The sequence below is a fragment of the Peromyscus leucopus genome, chromosome 2 (assembly GCF_004664715.2).
Source record: "Peromyscus leucopus breed LL Stock chromosome 2, UCI_PerLeu_2.1, whole genome shotgun sequence".
Taxonomy (NCBI): Eukaryota; Metazoa; Chordata; class Mammalia; order Rodentia; family Cricetidae; genus Peromyscus; species Peromyscus leucopus.
This window is the reverse complement of record NC_051064.1, coordinates 44431232-44450367: the sequence shown is the minus strand read 5'-3', so window position 1 is coordinate 44450367 and position 19136 is coordinate 44431232. Positions and strand designations below refer to the sequence as shown.

Here is a 19136-nt window from a genome sequence, read left to right as displayed (position 1 = left end):
TGTCCTACAGATTTCAGAGATGATCTGGCTTTTTCAATTCTTTGTGTGTAGAAGCTGTTTGGATAATCTAATAGGATTTATGAACCCCTCTCTCCCTCCAAATGCCTATTAACAGTTAATACTTCTTTGCAGTATTTTCTTTTAAGCCCTGGGCTAAGGACTCTGATCTAATTCCACTGCTTCATTTTCCATTTGGAGACATCACGTTTCCAACACAGGATATGACTTGCCCACAGCCACTCAGCAGAAACCCTGAGTAGAGTAGCCTGGTTGAAACTGAAAGACACCAACACCCAGCAACCAACCATCAGAAGCTAGGCTCATCATGCTGCTAGAAAGGTGAAAGGCTAATGTTGGAAAGGAATGCACCTTCTCTCCTCTGGTTTGAGCTGAGTTTCTCACTGGAAAGCCAGTAGGTTTTCTTTATCTTGCCCTCAGTCCAGGATCCACCCATGGCTCAGACTGCCTTGGCCACTGTTTGTCTCAGCAAATTTGTAAAAACCCACTTCACCTGGGCACTTTTAGAAAAAAACTGAGCCAGAGCCTGCTTTCTAGAATTCTAAAGGGCTGTAATTGAGTTCTGTCATGGATATTTAGTAAGTATTCTGAATCAGTGTCTGCCTGTGTACTTAGGAGTCTTCTCAAGAGTCCTAGAGACCCGCCTTCATGACTAAACAAAACTTTCCCAACTCATCCATCAATTGGCTCATATGTAGGTGGATTAGTCTTTCAAGAGCTGAAATGTCCTGGAACCTTACACTAGCAAATTCATTTCGTATATTTCAAATTCATTAGACAGACATTCTTTGGAGTTGGCATGGCAGAAAAGAAGTGTTATGGGTTTGGGAGTTAATGAGACACGAATTCAAATGTCTGACCTGCTTTATGTAGACTTGTGATTGTTCTATCAGACTTTCTGAGACCCCCTTATCTGAAAAGTAAGAGTCATACCACCCACTCTTAAGTCTTAAAAAAAATGTTGGTTATCAAACATCTACAAAGGCCAAGTTCAACCTAGACTGTTCTCCACAATTGAGATTTTTTTTGCCCAGAAGAAAATCTACAGTATATTGATGTGTTTGAAGTCATTAGATTAAAGTTGTGTTTTTAATAGACACAATAAAACAGCAAGATAGTGGTTTCTTGACATGAAAGTTCATGACTAAAATCTTCAGCAGTATGGTTTAGGTTACTGTTTTCACACTGCCTGCTAAGTTTTCAGACTCTACCTACTTAACTTTCTCAAATTGTTCTCACTCTTTCTTCATGGGAAATATTTCGTAAGTAAATTACTTTGAGAAACCAAAAATTTGCAGTAGAAAACTTTCCTGAGTCTTTATTTTTTATATTTAGAATAAACCCTATTCAACTGGCAAATCTAAATAATGGTTAGCGATTCTTTATGTAGAGAATTCATAACTTTTTACTGTAATTGAAAAGGAACGAACACACCAAGCAATTACTTAGTCACGGATAAAACCCACGTTCCACTTTCGAAATACTGACTAACCTGACAGGAGAGACAAGACTCTTGTAATTAAATACTGAAGTCTAGCCATTCAAGACAAGCACAACACATTGCACAATTTCCCTCTGTAGTTACAATAGCCTTCTTTCCCTCTTGGACATATATCAGTAATAATTGAACATGAAATTAAAAGGTTATTTTACTATAAGAAATCAGTTTACATTTTTAGCAAAGAATAAAGCCTCATTAATTTGGATTTTACTAGTTTCATAAGGAGAGAAAATATCCATTAGTAGTGTAGATAAAATTCCCTTGAGATTAAGACAAGACTCTTAAGGGAGCAAAACCATAAACAAATGTACAAATTCATTTGCATATTGATGCCTGGAATCATCACTGGGCTTGCACCCAGTGGAATTCCCAAGCCTGGAGACTTTCACACTGTTTTAGTGCTCTTAGAGTGTGTGCTCAGGAGCAAATGAAGCACAGGCACATTTTCCTAGAAAGATGGGCAGCTCGATTGCATGGGGAGGTATCTGCAAGCCATCTAGCATAACTGCCATTCAGCCAGGGATTATACTACATTTCCCAGGCTGCCTTGCCTTAGGGTAGAGCTGGATGATTAGCTCTGACCAAGGCATGAGAAGAAAAGATGTTGCTGTGCTTTGATCTCTCAGGATTAAGAAGCAAAGGCTCTTTCTTCCTGCTCTTCTCTGTCCATCACCCAGAGGAAGACAACTGCATATCTCAATCCATGATGGTGTCACGAGTTGAATTATCCTCCCTTTCTCCTCCAAATTCATATATCAAATCCTAAACCACACCTCTTTGAAAATGGGGCTGTCATCAGATAAATTAGTTAAGATTGACTCATCCTGGACTAGAGAAGGCCCTTAATCCAGTATGACTTGTATTCTCCTAGAAGAGAAATTTGGGACCTGGTGTGCAGCACACTCCTGTCACTCCAGCACTTGGGGGTCAGTGGGTCTTTGTGAATTCAAGGCCATCCTGATCTACATACCAAGTTCCAGACCAGCTAGAACTACACAGTGAGATTCTGTCTCAAAAAGACAGGAAGTGGGGGTGGGGCAGATATTTGGACCCAGTCACAAAATACAGGAAAGATGAATTGCAGATCGAAGTAAAGGCAGCAGAGAGAGAAGCCTGGACTATACCCATGGCTCACTACCACAGAAGAAAATAGCACTGTCTACATCTCGGCCTTGAACTTCCAGTCTCTAGAACAGAGAGATAACAAGCTACCATAGCCTGAGTAGACCAATACAGACAGGAAACAGAAGATGGAAAGGGCCTGGCACAGAATTCCATCACTTCAGAATAAAAGCATACTGCTGAGCAGATACCTCCATGGTACTGAGCCAGAAAGGAAACTTTTACTGTGTCAAGCCAAACACATTTAGAGTCTATTTGTTATCACAGCTAGCATTACCCTATACAGGATTTAAAGTCCTATAACTGCATGTAAATGAAAGCAAACAGGAATACATCAGAGAACAATGCAGATGCCATCAATTGTTGGGGAAAATTATTATTATTATTATTATTATTATTGGTTTTTCGAGACAGGGTTTCTCTGTGTAGCTTTGCGCCTTTTCCTGGAACTCACTTGGTAGCCCTGGCTGGCCGTGAACTCACAGAGATCTGCCTGGCTCTGCTTGGCTCTGCCTCCCGAGTGCTGGGATTAAAGGTGTGCAGCACCACCACCACCACCACCACCACCACCACCACCACCACCACCACCACCACCGCAGGGCAGGGGGAAAATTATTTTAAGGTGTGTTACTTTTGTTTATGTTGCATTTGTTTAACTCTGTGAAGCTGTGTTACTTTGCCTGTCTAAAACACCGGATGGTCTAATAAAGAGCTGAACGGCCAATGAAGAGGCAGAAGAAGGACAGACAGAAAGAATTAACAGGAGCAATCTGGGAGGAGAGAAAAAGAAGTATCCAGAGAAGGGGGAGGACTCCAGGGACCAGCCACCCAGTTACATAGCAAGCCACAGAGTAAGATTTACAGAAGAGAATGGGAAAAGCCCAGAGGCAAAAGACAGATGGGTTAAGCTGGCTAGCAACAAGCCTAGCTAAGACCAGGCATTTATAAGTAAGAATAAGCTTCCATGTATGATTTATTTGAGAGCTGGGTGGCAGGCCCCCCAAAAGAGCAAAAACAAAGAACAATCAATGTGAAACCTCAGAGCAAAATAAACTCCAAAGAAGATTTAACTTTACAGGAAAGACATTTGGTGGTAATTTCCCAAATTCTCACTAGTATACAAATTCATTCTTTTATGCTTATAGAAGTACAATTTCTCCCAAGAATTGTAAATAAGCCTTTTGTTTTTGTTTTTGTTTTTTTTGAGACAGGGTTTCTCTGTGCAGCTTTGCGCCTTTCCTGGATCTCTGTAGCCCAGGCTGGCCTCGAACTCACAAAGATCCACCTGGCTCTGCCTCCCAAGTGCTGGGATTAAAGGCATGCGCTGCCACCACCCGGCTTGTAAATAAGCCTTTTTATTGCATATTAGGGAGCATTTCTTCTAAGTGGCCCCTGTATGAAAGGCTTTGATTGGGTGCTAAGGACAAGAAAGAGGTTGCAATCAAATTACTTTAAAGCAATTCGAAAAGAAGTCACTGCATTTATAAAACCGCTGGTCCTTAAGTGACACAAAAATGCAGAGTCTTTCTAACAAGGTAACTGCCATGTACTATGTATGAGCTTGCTGTTATTTTTTTTCTCTCTTGCATAAAGAAAAGGGGAAAGGGGAGACATGCTAGCTAGGAGTTACTGGTTGAAAATCCCTCAAAAGCTGAGCTGGCAGCTGGAGTCTCTGTTTATAAAAAGCCAGGGCTGGTTCTGCCCGAGCTCGATTTAGATCACAGCATCTGGATTTAAACACAGGCAGCAGCAGGTTTCCAGGTCATGATTGCTGTGAAGTGAAGACTGGAGCCCCCTTGCCAGCCTGATTCCAAACAGAGAGGTGCTGGAGGGGAGGGAAGCCCACTCCCAGCAGCCAGGGAGCAGCAGGCTCAGCAGCATCTGTACACACATCAGCAAGCTCTGCAAGGCCACCGAGGCTCACACCTGATGGTCCTCATTCACCTTAGTCATGGCCGGGAGACGCCCCTCAGCAGTGACTTCTTTCTTGAATGACTGTTGTTCAGATTAAATTACAGAATCTGGTAAGAAAAAGGAAGAGCTCAGAGAGAGCATGTACTTCCTACTATGAGCCTCATTTAACTCTGCTCCACTGCAGAGGAAAACTGGGTAAAGGCTGGGAGAGAAATGGAAATGCTTTCTTTTTTTAAGTGAAGGAAAGAAATCTCCGCCATGGTAATTAGAAGAAAAGCTATGGACTGAAATCTGCAGGATGGAAAATAGTAACTCGAAATCCGTGTGGCCCAATTGAAATCTCCATCAGAATTCACCTTGCACCCTCCTTGATTTTCTTTGGATGTGATCTGTCTAGAATGTTGGTGATTCTGCAGCTGTACGCTTTATGTGTGATAAAAAAAAAAAAAAAAGTCCTTACCTGCTGCTTTCTCTCCCTTCCCCCATCATCTCTCTCTCTCTTCCCTCTTTGTTGTGAATGTCAGGGCTGGCAGTGTCACCCAGTCTGACATGATTAGTGTTTCTGACATTACAGCAGAAGCAGACAGAGAGCCGGGAGTGCGGATGGAGGGGAAAGGAGTCAGGATGCGCAGCCACTTCAAGGAGCCGAAGGGAAAAGTGGCTTCCATCCTTTCTGAGACGCCCCTTGATTGTCCAGCAGCTTATAAACACCCTGGATTTTCCCTCATTTATCCAATTAGTCCCTCTCCCTGATTCTGTGGAGAGCCCCAAGGTGTAGATCTATTCTGAGAGATCAAGGCCAGTGGCCCAGATATCAGATAAGACAGAATCGGAAATCCAGCGGATGCTAGGCTGTGCGGTAACAATCGTGCACTGTGAGCAGGTAATGCTAGTCCACTTCACGTACTGACGCTCTGCACTTTGTCATCCTCCTGATGTTACCTCATTAAAAGAGACAAATGCTCCACTGTTCTCCAGGCGTCTGCTCCATGCATGCTCTTCTCTCTCCTTCAGCAGCAGGACTCTTAAGCTGCTGTACATTAGGGTCACACTAAAATCCCCGGCAAGGCTTGCGTCGGGTGCTACTTATCAAGGCCTTTTAACTGTACTTTCTCCTCTGGACCCCTTCCTGTTTCCCCACAACGGACAAGCACAGAAACAAGAGGTATGAAAAGAAACAGTTGTAGAAAGTTGTCATAATCGTAACTGCTGCGTGCCCAGCATGAATGACCTCTGCCATGCCAACACTTAACTTACCCCCACAACCTGTGAGGCAGACCACATTCCATGTAGCTCCATGCTGAACAACTTGCACAAGCGGCTTAGGCAGTGAAGACAGGTGGAGCCATGATTTGAACAAGGGTTGATCCAAAACAAGAGTGTTTTTACAGCCCCAGCCAGTTTCACCCATGGAACAAGAAAGTAAAGATGATTGTAACTTGTTTAGAGCACAGGAAATGTAGGTGGGAGCCGCAGTTCATCACTCTCATGCCCAGGAACCTGGTGCTATGGCAGAGCAGTGGTTTTGTTTCGGCCGCTTTCTCATTAAATAAAAAGGTAGCAATTTTCCATAATGAATGTTTTATACATTATCCCGTTGTGTATCAGGCCTCTAAAATACACATTATTAAAGCCTATTAGAGTCTGTAGTCAGCAGCATCACTAATGTGCCATTGGGGGAATTATCACAATGAAACGGCATCAGTCTCTCACAAAATTTCAACTGTTAAATATTCTTTTTCTTCAATAACGTGCCTATTTTTAGCCATAATCTCAGCCCAGAGCTGTCACAACAAATTGTTTATGGGTTAGGTTTAGAAATAATAGAAGCATACATCGCCAGTTTCGCCCAGCACTTTTTTCCCATAATTTACCACAATGTCCCCCTGCTCTAATTAACCGGTATTCCTGACCACTATGACATGTGTTGACACCTTCCCTCCCTGGCCAGGTTGGATCTTTTAATTAATTGCTTAGATTTCTGCCTAATTGAGCCTAGACTCTCAAGATAATGCTTATGCATTTAACTGTTGCATTAAGAAAAAAAAAAAGAAGAAAAGAAGAAAGAAAAGAAACCCAAATAGACAAACCAGAGGGGTACAGAAGCCATGATTAATCAAGTCTAAATGTTTCCATTTATGGGTTGACACTGTCACTTACGTTTGTCTAGAAATGACTTTTAAACACTAAAGGGGTTTTGCAACATGCAGTTTTATGTATTCTAAGTGGGCATCTCTATCCTGTACAGTCCACGTATTAATCTTATCACACAGCATGAGGTTTTTTAAAAACAAAGTCAATGATCCATATGTGCTCCAAAGCAGGGTTCTGTGAGAACATCTAACAGAAATGGAAAACCTTGGGACAAAAGACACAGAAGAGTGACGGCTGATGGTCACACACTGTAAAGCCCCGGTGCCAGAAAGGAAGAGGGAAGAACTGGTCTAAAACTCCAGGTCCTGGTGTGAAAACCCTGCCTTGGGAGCAATCTCTCTGTTAGCTGTTTCCCCTCATATAAACCGTCTCACTGTTAGAGATGATGATACTGTTCACAAAATCAGACAAATGAGTCAATATTCTAAAGACGGACAACTACATACTTACTAAGCAACTAAACAATCATGTTCCCAATCACCAATTAACTAAATAGGACATAACCTAATTATATCCATTACTGCTTAGTAATGAGAAGAAAAGGGCAAGACTGAGGACGGGGAAGGGAGACAGAAGCAGCCCTCTGTTTGATTCACAAAGGCCAAGATGACTAGCCTGTTACAGAATTCAGTAGCCATCAGCCTGACAAGAGACGGTAGCCCACAGCAAGCTTCCAAAGGAGCTCTGCACACAGCTGGGGGTACCCAGACTCAGCTCAATACAGGGGTGCAGAGAAGAAGCCACCCAGTCAACATCCAAGTGCCACAAGAGCCGGGCACAAAACTCTTCAGTACTGGGGTAGCAAAGCCCGTTTCTAATGAAGAAAAGTCTAGGCACTCCTCTTTAAATCCTCAGGGAATATGGACGAACAAGGTTCCCAAAGGAATCTGTACCATATGTGTGTGAAAGCACCACTCAGTTGTGAAGCAGTGACGGAGCCCCTCTTATCTTCAAGTGAGACCTGAAGACATGTAGCAAAGACCTATCCCAGTTCACCACAAAGCCCTTTCAGACTGTGGTTTCATTACGACCGTGACAATCGACTGCCCTTACTTTCTCTGGCTGCTTTTCTACTCTGAAACCATATTGTACCTCCTAATGACCAGGACTTCCCTTTACCTTCTCTGGCAGGTTTTGGGCACTATTAAGTCAGGCACCTGACTCCCTCACAAGGGCTCTCCTGGGTTCATGGGACACTGCAGGTAGTCCCTGCTGCCTCAGGTCTCTTGGGACCACACCGTCACAACCACTCACATAAGGTTCAGCTAGTTCAGACTTTCAGTATCTACCTACCCCAAGCCCTGCAGACTGCCTCTAGACACAGCAGCAACAACCGTTCTACTGCAGCTGCTCTGAGATTCAGCGAAGAACCGCGTCTCCAAGGAGACACAGTGCTCTACACTTCCAGCTGGACACAAAAGAGGAGAGGCCCAAACTTGGAGAAACAATTCAACAAAACTTAGGAAACAATTCTCTAAAATGTACCTATTCTACAGTCATTTGCATGCACCTTAAAGCCAAGTACTGCCTAAACACAGTTAATTGTTTACAACGCGTCTCCTCACAAGGCCCCAACCAGACATCTTAGGTCATATAGTAAAACTTCCAGTGCCAGGAATGAGTTACATCCTGAGGAGTCAGGCATGGGCCAAAGGAGTCTAACAGAACCGCCTGCCCCCACCTCCACAAACATCACAGGCTGTTGCCAAGGCTAATGGTTACTTTCTACAACCCTACAGCTGAGGACAATACTTATGACATCAGAGATGGAAAAGGCGGCTTTACCGCTACAGACTAGTGTTCGTAGTACTGGAAGGTACCCTGCACACTACCAGAAGAGAAAAAACATCATTAAAATCTGCCAGCTACAAACCCTGCGGCCTGCAACAGGGACCCGTCTGCAAGAAATGCTGATGCAACACAGACACAAATGTTATGGGAGTAACCAACCACTTTCTAAGTTGGATTTAAGGCCCGCTCCATGAGAAGGAACCCATACCCAACACTGCTAAAGTGTCAAAACAAACAAACAAACAACAAACAAACAAAAAACCCCAAACCTGAGACTAGATAGGTCATGGGCACAGGTAATATCTAATACTATTATTGTAACATGGCAAAAAATGATTCCTAATGACACCAGTAGATCAGTGCTTTGCTCAACCCTCATCATATAAACAACTTCTTGTAGTGATGGGAATTATCACAGAGCCCCAGAACTGTAAAACAGGCAAGGAGACAGAGACTTTGGAGAAGTCCTAAATGCTGTCTTCATCAACCCGCTTCCTTCAAAGCTCAGGGATCTTGTGGACAAGGAGGTGGAAAGATTATAAGAGCCAGAGGTGATGACTCCAATGAAAGACTATCTTCCAGATGCAAGAGGACTGATACACATATGGACTTATAGAGACTGTGCAGAACTCATTAGGACCTGCACAGGTTCAAACCAGACAGGATCCCAGCACTGGGAGGAGGAAATGGACACAGGGTTTAATGAAGAGGTGATCTGTGCTTGTTGTCTAGTGGCAAGGGAAAACTTCCAGCTTTCTCCAATGAGTGTCACTGGGTATATCAACCACACTCCAGGGCAGGCCTCACGCCCAAGAGTAATTGGCCAACACAGAACAAACTCCATGTCGTCGTCTGCCCCCCCCCCATGGGCTTTTGTTTTATTTTGATTTTTTTTTGTATTATTGATCTTTTCTTGTTTGTTTTGATTTTTGTTCTTGTGGGGATTTTTTTTTTGAGGGGGGAGAGAGAAACAAAGTTGGGTGGGAAAGTATAGTATGATGAAGAGTATCTGGGAGGAATTGAGGAGAGGAAAACATGATGAAGACATATTGTATGAAAAAATTAATTAAAAAGTACATATAAAAATAAAAAATAAAATAAGATTTGTGTTCTCTTTCCTTCAGGACAAACAGCTGTCTACTGGATGAGATGGCCAATCCTTACTTTTTTGTTCAGTATTTGGAGACAGATTCTCCCCATGTACCTCTCGCTGGCCTAGAACTCAATATGTAGCCAAGGCTAGCTTCAAACTTGCCATCTTTGGCCTCCACCTCGGTGCTGGGATTATAGACATGCAACTCCACACCTGGCCCAGTTTCTCTCAGAAAGGAATTATATCCCTGTCCCAACCCCAGTGTCACTAAATTTCCCAGTGTGATGAAAGTGCAGACAGTCAGGTGATCTAGTGCCACTCACTAGTCCGCACAACCTGCATTCAATAGTACTGGGTTTACCCATCACACATTAGTTTGTAAGCAGGTTCCTTTTTAGCCTCCCAAACTATGAAAATGAAGCTGTCAGAAGGACTAAGGGCAAGCACTTCTTAAGGATACAGAAGATACAAACAGAAGTGATGTCCTCGGTACTCCAGCCCCAGGATCCATCTTCTTGATGGAGGAGGTCTCCCTACACATACGACACATTTAATTCAGTTAATTGGTTCTTCAACTCTTGCCTCAAGATTCCTTTATAGGTTTATGCATTAATGGAGGCCCTGAAAACGTCTGTTTGTGTGGGTTATTCCTATACCTATCATATTGGAGATTATAACTAAGCCATATGAGGAACATGAAAACATAAGCACATATTCCAAGAACTGCCTGGATTATGTCACTACACAGTCCCCTGAAACACTGTCCCATGTGTTTGAGAGAGAAAGAATAAATGCTATCTTGGTGTCATCCAAACTGATCTTGGGGGTGAATCACTTGAAGGGGTTGAAGGGTCTCAGAGTCTCCCCTAGAGTTCCCAAATCTCAGTTTGAAACCTAAATCAACAGTATCTTTGAAGAGGTAAATGGAGAAATTATGTGACATCTACTTTCAAAAAGTGAGCCACTGAACCATAGGCCTCATCCTTACCTAGAGCATCTACCCCTTGCTGACAATGGATCCCAAACTGGCACTGGAACAGCAGTAATGTGCAATGCCCAAATCAAAGCTGATTTCTTCAAATCAAAGCTGAAGCCAACCTATTTCTCCTTTGTTATGTATCCTCTAAACATCTTTAACCCATGAATCTCAAGTACAAGGCAACTAAAATAGTATGTATTTTTAAGTATTTGCCTTTTCTGGCCATTAATGAAATGTACGAATACTTGCAGGAAAGTTGGAAAATAGAAAATCTGGGGGAAAAAAATGAGAAAGAAATGGATATATGTCATGTATTTAGCACTACCAGCATTCTGGGTAGTGTCTTCTATCATGTATATTTTTCAAAAGGTGGAATTCATACTTAAACATAATTTAGTGTCTTAAAAATTACTTTAACATGAGGAACCCCACATTGCTGAAGAAGAATTGAAAACATACATGTAAAAAGATACTGATATAATATGCTGACATGCACCTGCAGCCTTTCTTGTGGGCAGGCACAAATCTTTCTAAACAGGGACATAATAAGCAAAGCCTACAAAATGCTAAGTTAACTCGCCTTCCTCTCAAGTTGTCTGCTTAGGTCACTGAATACTCCTCCATGTATCCCTGGCTTTTATTATATGGCTCTACCACACTTACTATCTGAGAAAACGATAATATTTTGTTTAATGTCTTGGCAAAAATTTTACATACATTCATGGCAGTTTTCTTTGAGTTAATATTGTATAAATGAAATCTATCAGTCAAAGTTATGTGAATTAGGTTTTAGCATTCAATAATTGCCCTTGAAAAATAAGTTCTTTCAGTGTGTATCCTCAATTTCTACCTCCACTGAGTAAAATTTCAAATTTTGATCAGCTGTAATTTATTTGCCTTTCTTTGATTACTCTTAAGTTTAAAACTTTTCATGTTATTTATTTTTAGTTTTCCTTTATGGGTTTTATATTTCTCCTCACTTTATATTAAAGTAATTGTTTCATCTTATCATTTGTTTTTCTGATTTGTAATCACTATTAACAAATTAGCTATCCATCACATGCGTTATGTATATGTACACATACTCACACACAGTCACACACAGTCACACATACACACAGTCACACATTCACACATACATGCATGCTCACACAGTCACACATATGCACACACACAAAACCTCAGCTTGTCTTTTAAACTAGTTGATAATATCTTTTGATGTAAAGAAAAAATGAGGTAATACACAGATAATTTTTTTTTAATGTCTGCACCAGGAATTAAGAATGCCTTATTTCAAGCTCACTTAATGCTTACTTAGCTTTTCCTTCACGTTACTAGATTTTTTTTAAAGCTATAGTTCTTCAATTTCTGACCCAAAGAGGATTAGCTACTCCTCCCGGAAAATGGAAGTGGTGCGGATTAAATACAGGTTGGGCATTGGGTGAGGGCACTGCACTGAGGCTGCGCTGGAGAGGAAAGAGGGGAGCTGCTGGCTTTTCTACTGCCCCATTCCTTGTCTGGACCCAGCAGCTCGTTAGCTTGCTCTCCAGCAGAGGACGTTTAAGCTGGAGAACCATTTCACATCAGGTTCATGTTTGCAGCCCAGGATGGGATGGCTCTCTCCACCGTTGGCAGAGTGGAAGTTCAGACAGCCTGTTCTTTTTTCTGATTGGTTTACTGTAAGCGTAACACAGAGAACTCAGGATGTGTGTGAGAATCTCTGCTGGTGCTCAGTAAAATGTTTTTGATAAATAAAATATAACTGATAATTTATAAATTATAAGATGTAGTTGATAAATTAGAGCCATGCCTACACCAAGGGCTGGGTGGATAAACCGGGGGAATGAATTCTGGATTTCACCGTGTCATGGTCTGTGAAAAGTAAGAAAGACTGCTGAAGAAGAGAGAAATGAAGTAAATTTCCGGTTTCCTTTTTAGTTGACTGCAGAGATATTGGCCTGAGTGTCGATGTGAAGCTGCTTCCGCCACTGATACAGCAGTGTGAGGGGCTAGGAACATTCAGAGAAGAACTTGGGGATGGGGAGTTAGTCACTCCAGCAAGCATCTGTGCACAATCGAGATCAGAGGCATTCCTAACCCTCTGCATGCTAGGGCACTCTGCACTCTTACAAAGCCATCAGAGCTGAGCTGGCCTCACCGGAACATGACAAGGGTGTGGAAGAAGACGGTGTCACCGGTGAGGTGCAGAAAGGGGGAGGGTCATTGTGTGTGACACCAGAAAAGGCATTTTTGTTTTCCAATCAGATGGAATGTACTCACCAACCCAAAGAAGAAGTCATGTGACATACCTTCATGAAAGTGATAACTGTGTGAGAGAGTGATGGGCCATCACCCCGAGACTGCCACAGGAGGAGCTTTCAGGAGGAGACCCCATCACTGTGGGTGCGGTTTGTGACCTCCGAGGCCGGGCTCTATGCAGTGAGGGACATCACCCTGCACTGCTTTCCTCTGGGGATCCTGATTTTCCCATTTTGTCTGCTGTTTTTTGTTCGTTCGTTTTGTTTTGTTCCAAACTACATTTCTTTCTTTACAGACACAGCAGCACATACAGAATATAGATAAACCCCCAACATTCATCCTTGTGAGGAATATAAGTGTATAATGTGAGATGAGGTAGATATTTATAAACATCAGGAAAAATGATTCCAGGAACTAGAAAGGGTAAAGGCTTTTTATAAAATAAAATGATAACTCCCAATTGTGAAATTTGTCAATCATCATAAAGATCGAAAAGTCAGCTTTAGAAAAATGCCTAAGAAAGTTGGAAAGATGGTCTTCCTGTCTAATGGGTAGGGGTGGGGTGTGGAACGGGTGTCCCAGAAAACATGCATCTCACAACTTGTTCAGTGCGTAAGGCTCAGATTGTACAGCCACTAAGCCTGTTTTATGGTGGTAGGAAGGTGAGTCAGCATGAGGTAAACTTTCTAGGGTGCACATCCAATGGACATAATCCATGCATATTAGCCTCAGGAAACGTCAGTCTGTTCACAGTGAGCCTAGGAATACCTTGTCCCCCTGTCTGCCCACAGTAAAGCAGAAGCATCAGCAGGGCCTCAGTATACCCTCACCCCCAGCCACAGGTAAGAAGAGAAAAAATGGAGAAATAAAAGCCCTACCTGGTGGATGCAGTTCACTAGTTACTAGGTGAGCCCCGCGATCAAATTACTAAAATAAGCTAGCAATTCCTTGTGCCATGGGGGCCATTCCTGCTTTCTAGAGGGTTCAGCCCTGATAGAGCACAAAGAAAATCTGTCACCAGTGTCACCCTGGTGCCTCAAAGGAGTAAGAACTCTAGAACCCTATGGCTACCTTCTGTCCTGTCCTTTCCCTAACTGAAATCATACTAGCTGATATTTGGGAAGGAAGGACAGAATTAGAGGTCTATCCAATGAAGAGGTACAGTTGTCTCCCAGCTTTCTAGGAACAAATCCACTTAGAACACCAGCCACACCCATAACCACACTTCCAGCATTCTGTTACATACCTCACTGATGAGATGACTCTCTGGTTTTATTGTATTGAGAAGAGCTATTTCCTCACCCAGAGAAAGACCTATCCTTTGTCTGATGCCAAGAAAGCCATAAAAAAAGAGAGAGAAAATGCTGACCAAGGGGAGTGGCACATCCAGCTTAATCACTCCTTCCAATTAAAATGATATAAAATAAGGCATTCACTGGGCCATGCAGGCAGAACACAACTTCCCAAGCACAGACACACCTAATGGTTCCCAAGAGTCTGCTTCCTAAGTGCACTCTAAGAGCAGGACCATGACATCAGCTGCTGAGATGTCCTGGAGGCAACTTGGAGCTGGCTGACGGCACGAACTGTGCGTATGGATCAGAAGTTTCCCAAGCACTGTCTTGACTTTCCAGTATACCAACCTCAAAATAACAGAAGCCAGGGTTTGTGGTGATGGACTTCTGTCTCCAGCCATGACTATGGGGCAGAACTGTGGTCTGTCTTTCAAAACTCCCAAGGCTGACTTCTGAGTCTGCTAAAAGCTAAGTACTTAAGCTTGGATAGGGACCTGTGGGGGACAGTGGGACATCCAACAGGAGGCTTCCTTTATTTTAGTGCGTAGGGTAGGGGTGGGGAGGGGGGTCAGCTCAGCCAAATGTAAAATCCTCCCACATAATTGGTTCCGTTGTTGTTGTTTTGTTCTGGTTTTCGGGCCCCTTCAGATACGGTAGCAGCCACAACCTCCTATTAAGGTGCAAACACTGAAGGGGCCTTATCTCTTGCCCACCCTTAGGAAGGCAAGAATGGAATAAGAAAAATCCCCTAGGGGTGGCTTTAGACCAGGGACTCAGCAGGTTAAATGCCTTTTCTGCAGTCTAGACCAAAGCACCCCTAAGTCTACCACAACCCATACATTATGTCATGAGATGTCTGTTTTTCTAGAAACCTCTCTCCCCTGTTTCACATCCATTTGTGGCTCAAAAGCTGGCCTTCCCTCCATCACTGGGCTCATGCATGGCCTCTGGCCTCCACTTGTGTAGTTCTCACCAGAGGGGATCTTTGCCAAGGGACACGGGGGAATAAACACCAGGGGACAGTTTTTGTTGTCATGACTAGAATGGGAAGAAGGGGATACCATGAGAAAATCCTCAAATGCAGAGGACAGTCACTCACTACAGAGTTCTCTTGTCACGGTGCCACATGTCATGGAGAGAGGACTCTGCTCCAGCCATGCCACACAGTTGCTGTTTCTGAGCATACCAGACCTTCTCACATGCCTTTGTGCCCAAACACAGGCTTTGCCCTTTAGCTGTAGTGCCTAGTTCTACCCTGGCTGCTCAGAAAATTACCATTTCCCATCTAGGTTCCAACCCTGAATTTCACCTCCTCTGTACTGTCTCTCCCGGATCACCACCCTGGTTTTGTTTTGTTTTGTCAACTTACTTGACATAAACTAGAGTGGCCTGGGATGAAGAACCTCAGTTGAGAAAATGCCTGCATCAGATTGCCTCTAGGACAGTCTATAGAGCATTTTCTTGATTAATGGTTGATGTGGGAGGGTCCAGCCCATGGTGGGCAGTACTTGTTCAGGTAGTTCTGGGTGTGATAAAGGAGCAAGCTGAGCAAGCCATGGAAGGAAGCCAGTAAACAGCATTGCCCTATGGTCTCTGGTTCTCTTTCTGCCTTGATTTCCCCTGCTGATGGGCTGTAAGCTATAAGCCAAATAAATGTTCTCCTTCCCAAGTCTGCTTTTGGTCAGTGTTTTATCACAACAATAGAAAGCTAAGACTATCACAGATCTGACTGTTTCTTCTGTGCCTACAGAGATTCTGGTACATAACTTATTAGAATACTCAAACCTAAAATGGTCTGCCACCTGCTAGCAGTTCAATCCAAACCTTACTCATCACTTATCCCTAATGTGCCCATCTGGTAATCAATTGCTATTATGCAAATCAATCAGAGAATAAATGGAAATGTTGCACATACTTGCTAGACTCGCTTGCAGCTATGTCTATGGGTTAACAGTGTCCCAACATCAAAACTGTGGCAAATGTTTCTAAGAGGCCTGTAATACAGACAGGCACTATGCAAGGCAAGTGGTACATGAATTAGTACATTTCACCCACTATTATTAGCATATTACATGTGAGAAAAGAGAGGCATCAAGAAGTTAGGTCACTTGCCTGAGGTCTAGGAGAGCTGATAGTCATCTCAGGAAATCTAGCTCTATAGACTAATTCTTCAATAGTCAGGTCAACACAGTCACACAAATAGTCAACATTTCAGCTATCCAACACCTCTGGAAAATGCAAGAGATACTCTAGAGGACCACAGAATCATGAAGTGTCCATCAGCTCCTGAACCCTGCCTGAAAGATGGCTTATGGAGATTACATGACCACCCAACCTCTAAAACTGTAATGGCAAGAAAAGCAACCTCCTTGGGCCATTGACAGACATATGTGTGCCCAAGAAAATCGTGATACAGGAAAATTCAAAAAGCATATTCAAAACATCCCTTACCTTGTTCATGCTGCAGTGATGGGTACAAGGGATCAGACATGTCACAGTGTGAAGCAGCTCCTGAAGGTCCTTCTTGTTCCAAAACCCTCACTTCCTGAAGCAGACAGCTGCATTATAAACACAAGCAAGAAACTCATTGGACCCAGGAAAACTCAGTGAAGTTCCTTCCATGTCCAGCAGAATTTTCTGCCATGACTCTAGCCACTCATGCTATTCAGCAGGACAGCCACATGGACCTATTGAGCCCTGGGTTCTCAGGGCAGCAGGGAAAGCACCGAGGACAGCACACAGTAGTGCCGCTCACATTCTAGCTTCTTAGTGTTCTCAAGGAGATGAAAGCCTAAACCAAGAAATAACTCGGGAAACTGAGGGCTGTTTTTAAAATTGTATACAATTTAAATTAAAATAACAAAGGTATTTAGTAGCCACCATATTGGATAGTGCAGGTCTAGGCAGTCATGTTTAGAGTCTCAGGGCATGCCCGTGGCTCAGAGGACTACATACCATGGCTACAGAGCCATAGGGACAAGGGTATTCTTTGAAATAACCAATTATTGAGCACTAACTAAGGGCTAGGAGCTGAGGCACTGGTAAGCAAAGTCAACGACTTAGGAATTTCTAGCTGGTACTTGGATATCTTTAATAAAGGGAAGAAACTGTTGAGTGGCAGACAGAGATTTGAAAGAAAATGGCATGCCAGCTTCAGCAGAAACACACCTTAGCAACAGTACTCAAGGGAGGATCCCAGCACCCCATCTTTGCAGGGTGAGTCCACACAGACATCTCCATAGGTACGCAATGTCTGGGCAACAGTGGCTTCAACGGCATAAAAATTCAGTATCCAATTGACTAAAAGATGAATGAAAAATGATGAAAAATAATTGAATTACCAGAAACAGCGGCTAAGGGATTTCTGACCTTTAAAGTAGAAACTCTATACATGTTGTTTCTTACTTAGTACATGTATTGATCCATTTCAAATCTAGCCTATCACATAACTGGAAAGCTTGTCTCCATTCCTTACAGACATGTCTAATGTCACAAAATGTCACTTTATTGTTCACACTGGCACACAGGAAATGGCACAATGTCTTAACTGACAGACAAAGATGCTCGGCCAGCTACCTAAATAACCCAGCTTTTATTCCCCACAGTCCTCAATCCCTTGGAATCTGAACACACAGTTCTCAGTAAACTAACTGTCCTGTCCCTCCCTATTCCTCCTCAGGTGTTCTTAGGTCATCTGCATGTACGCCATTCTACAGCCAAGCCAGACTAAAACTTCTTTGATGGAAACATAAGTGACATAGAGAGTTCTTTACTCTCACTCATGAACACACTACTGACATGGGATTGAAAGCAATCTTGATAACTATTAGCCTTAGAGTTTTTTTCTTTTCTTTTTTAAGGAAAAATATTTTAGTGACAGGGTTTAAATCTTTTTTTAAAAAATGTGTGTGTGTGTGTGTGTGTGTGTGTGTGTGTGTGTGTGTGTGTGTGTGTGTTGAGTGGAAGGAGTTAAGAGCATGCATGTACATATGGGTGCTCCTGCCCATGCATGCACATGGCATGCACACGGCTTTGGTGTCTTCTTCAAGTGTTCTATACCTTCTTTTCTGAGACAGGGTATTTTACTGAACCTGTTGCTCACCTATGGGCTAGAATGGCTGACCAGCGATGCCCCCAGGTCCTCCTATCTCTTCTGCCCACTGCTGGGATTAAAGGTATGGTCTGCCAAGCACTGCCATGACCAGCTTTTGACATGTCTCCCTCCCAGGGTTGTAGATCTTCTTCAACACTTACTGGGAAGAACACACAGCTGTTTAGTAGTTACAAGTATACAGTGTGCTTTCTGATTAATGCTGTCAGTCCTGACGCCAATGTAAGAGAGTTTTCCTAGCCAGACACAAGGATGTGAAAAGTCCTTTGGGTCATGCTATAATAAGCTGGAGACTCTGGGCTAGAGGTGACTTCCTTTTGAGATACTATGGAATTAAAACATGTACAGAGACCAAAGTAAACCCCACATGCTCTCTGCCAATAAAATACATGCACACACGTATGTATATATGATATATTATATATTATATATATAAAAGACCACTGCTAATAGAAAATACCTTGGCGAATAGAAGACACTTTTAGAAACTGGGTCAGCTCATTTGTGGACAGCAACCAGAAAAATTGGCCTTGTTCTATCAAATATTCCATCTCTGCTGAAACATGGAGAACCTGGCTGTCCCACAGTCAATTTGCCTATGAAGCAGTACAGAAAGGCCTACAGCTTAAAAACACAACCTGCTCTCTTAAGTACAAATCACTAAGACAGAACCTGCCTAAGATATCATAGCAGAATCAAGGGTGTCTTCACTCAATTTCTAAATATTTTCTTTTTCTTTCAAGTTGAGATCCTCTTGTATTGAGCAAAATTAAGTATAGATTTAAAGGGTGCCTTTAAAAAACCAATCCCATATGCCACTGTGTTTCCTAGTCAGCTGATCCTGACAAAACTGACCCACTGGTTAATAAAGTCTGTGTTCAACCCTACACAACTAAAAG

General features: G+C 42.8%; 1 protein-coding gene across 1 annotated transcript in view; it reads right to left on the bottom strand.

Moving 5' to 3' along the window:
- The window catches only part of Bach2 (BTB domain and CNC homolog 2), a 344829-nt gene that overhangs the window by 245373 nt on the left and 80320 nt on the right, over positions 1–19136 (bottom strand). The window contains 1 exon segment of the mRNA XM_037202481.1: positions 16578–16684. The gene's annotated coding sequence lies outside the window, so the exon portion shown is untranslated.